The 3,312-nt window shown below is 40.2% G+C and overlaps 1 long non-coding RNA gene across 1 annotated transcript in view; it reads left to right on the forward strand.

Annotated features, from left to right (window-relative positions):
• Positions 1 to 395: 395 nt before the first annotated feature.
• LOC136582561 (uncharacterized) overlaps positions 396 to 3,312 on the forward strand; it is a 130,372-nt gene continuing 127,455 nt past the window's right edge. The window contains exon 1 of the long non-coding RNA XR_010787194.1: positions 396 to 471. This is a non-coding gene — a long non-coding RNA (uncharacterized lncRNA). The remainder of the gene's footprint in view (positions 472 to 3,312) is intronic.

Consider the following 3,312-nt stretch of genomic DNA (forward strand, 5'->3'; position numbering starts at 1 on the left):
CCTAACATCAGACCTGGGGATGTAGTGCTCATGAAAGATAACCGGTCACATCGGAACGAGTGGTCACTGGGCCTCATCACCAACACGTTCCCGAGCGAGGATGGGAAGGTACGCAAGGTCGAGGTTAAAGTGTGGAAGCTTGGGGAATGCAAGCTATTCCTCAGGCCAGTGACGGAACTTGCTTTGTTGTTTTCACCAGAAAGACCCAATAGTGACGTCCGTTGATGCCAGACAGGGAGTGTTCTGCTTAGCAGAAATCGAAGCTACATAACAGCCCATTATAGGTGTTTAGTGGTCACAGCACCATCTAGCTGTGTTAAAAACGTATTACAACTTGTTTTTCTATAATAAAGACTGATGCATTATGGTTAGTTAGCAAGGCATTGTGGGAAGAAGGAGGTTCCAGTCAGAGACAGACTTATCTTTGCACCCTCCTCTTAAAAATCCACTATCCTTGTCAAAGTATATCTGGTAAGAAAGCTACCCTTGTTTCTGAGACAGTATGTTATGCAGAGCTGTTCAGTGGTCAGTTGTGTTGTTACTCAGGGAGTTATAACTGTTTAGTTAGCCATGCAATACCATGTAGCAGTCATTTTACCATGTACCTTCATGTTAATGTTATGTAATGTTATGCATGCTTCATACTTATGTGAATTATCTGTATTCTTATAGTTTTACCATCATTATTGTCCCAATCGCAAGCAATCAATCGCATCGAATGCACGCTTGTATGCTACGATCTGTTAACCAATAAACCTGTCAGTTTAAGAAGAACAGCTTGTTTATTTGGAAGACAGAAATGGTTAAACTGAATGTCGGACTGCACACTGTGTGAACGTGTAAGAAGACAAAACAAAAGGCATCCAGGCATCGAATTTGCCATTGCCACATCCTCCGGCAGAGAGTTCCATAGTCTCACTGCTCTTACAGTAAAGAACCCCCCCTTCTATGTCAGTGTAGAAATCCTCTTCTCTTTAGATGTAGAGGATGTCCCCTCATTACAATCACAGTCCTGGTTATAAATAGATGATGGGAGAGATCTCTGTATTGTCCCCTGATATATCTATACATAGTTATTAGGTTGCCACTCAGTCATCTTTTTTTCTAAATAAAATAATCCCAATTTTGATAACCTCTCTGGGTATTGTAGTTTACCCATTCTGTTTATAACTTTAGTTGCCCGCCTTTGCACCCACTCAAGCTTTGATATGTCTTTCTTGAGTACTGATGCCAAAAACTGTACACAAAGCGCTGCGGAATATGTTGGCCCTTTATAAATAAAGATTATTATTATGTTTGGAGTGACCAGTGACTTGTAAAAGGGAAGAACATTCTTCTAGTCATGTGCCTCTAGACCCGTGATGGCGAACCTATGACACGCGTGTCAGCACTGACACGCGTAGCCATAGTCGCTGACACGCGGCCGCTCACCCCGTTAGTGAATACTGGCAGGTGCCGCATTCATGCAGATGCTGATGACGCAGGAACCCATATGATCTGGTGCCCCACCCCCTAGCTTCATGTGATGTAAGACATCATATTTTTTCGGTTATTTAGGCTCTGTTAGTCAAAGGTGAAACAAGGCTTAAGAAAGGGAGTATACCCTCCTAAACGTGTTGCCTACATTCTGTTTACCCCTTGCACTATGGGGCTATTCTTTGTTTCATCTCCTATGGATACCCCAGCTACAGTGGAAAAATGTCAAATAAAAAAAAAACCAAAACATGTGAATGTCCCCCAGGAGGTTTTATATGACGTCATGGGGGGCAAAGATAGCAAAAAACGTAATTACATACATAAGTAAAACAAAATTACAGAATAAAACAACAATATATACATAAGAAGGTGCTCATAAGCCTTGTGCAGCAGAAGCCTGCATTGTGGGATAGTAGCTGTGAAGATTACAAAGACAAGAACTTCAAAGATCCCTGCTGGGAAGAGGTGATCCAGGGTGTGAATGAAGATCATTGGGACTCCACAGACAAAGTATTTGTGTACTTTTTCAGTTTTACATTACTTTTTTTTTTGAATGATATGTTGATCTATAGCAAGTTATTATTCCAAACAGGAAAACAAAGGTTTGGTACCGTGTTACCCAGTAGAGCAAAGTGTGATTGTTCTCAGTAAGAGAAACCAAGCAATCTTGTAGATATGATACCTTTTAATGGCTAACAAAAGTACATGATGTTATAGCGAACTTTCGGGTTCTTCTATCGACGAAGGGTGGATATAAGAACCTGAAAGCTCGTTGTAACATGTTTTTTGTTAGCCACTAAAAGGTATAATATCTATAAGATTACTTGGTTTCTCCAACTGAGAACAATCACACTTTATTCCAAACAAGCATATGTGCAAGTAACACATTTTTTATGTGCATATCATGACTGTTTTTGCACTTGATGCTAGACACTGCTTTTCTAATTACTTTACTGAGCTTGTAGAAGTTATGTGCCTTCCTAGTCTTATTGAAAACATGCACAATGCATATGTATACAGATTATTTTGGGCTTACATGATGCTGATCCGTTTCTTCTGTTAACAGCATGTTTTGCTTTTCTTTTCTTGACTGTATGTCTTATTTTTTCATCTTTTATAAATCTAAAACTGAACACTGGAATTTTTTTAACCATATAGTGAAAGATGTCAAAACCAGCTGGCGGACAGGCACAACACAGTACTCTGCACAGCCACATGATGACACAGATGCAGTCAACCATAGCAACCCTCTTTGAAGTCTGTCCCCCCCTTCTACAGCAATGAATGTTTTGAGGCCTTTGACAATTGGAGGTTTCATCGAATACATCAGTACCATTTCCAGGCGGACTGCTTGGCACTCCAACACCTGCTCCACAAACACATTCATATAGACACATAGCCTATGGAATTGACCATGGGTCTCATAATTCTTCAGATAGAACCCCTGGCTAGTTTCATAGGCAGGAGTCCTATTATGATTCCCCACCTGCCCCACCTTTGAGTAGACACATAAAAAATCTTTGGCCTCATCCAGTCCCCATATTAAATCATGTTTGGAGGAAAAAATCTGGCCCAACTGACTTGGTAGGTTGTTTTAAATGTGGCATCACGAGATGCCAATGTTACCCATATATTCAACAGGGCAAAAATAAATACTTTTGGATTCCCAACGGGAGCCTATCATTTTGAAACTGTTTTTAAATTGTGGTATGAAATGTGTTGTTTATCTCATAGAATGCCCTTGTGGACTAAAGTATATTGGTATAATGACAAACACCTTGCGGACAGGTATAAATTATCACCGCTTCTATATTTAACATGGAACCATGAAACACA

This window comes from Eleutherodactylus coqui, chromosome 11 (genome assembly GCF_035609145.1).
Source record: "Eleutherodactylus coqui strain aEleCoq1 chromosome 11, aEleCoq1.hap1, whole genome shotgun sequence".
Lineage (NCBI taxonomy): Eukaryota > Metazoa > Chordata > Amphibia > Anura > Eleutherodactylidae > Eleutherodactylus > Eleutherodactylus coqui.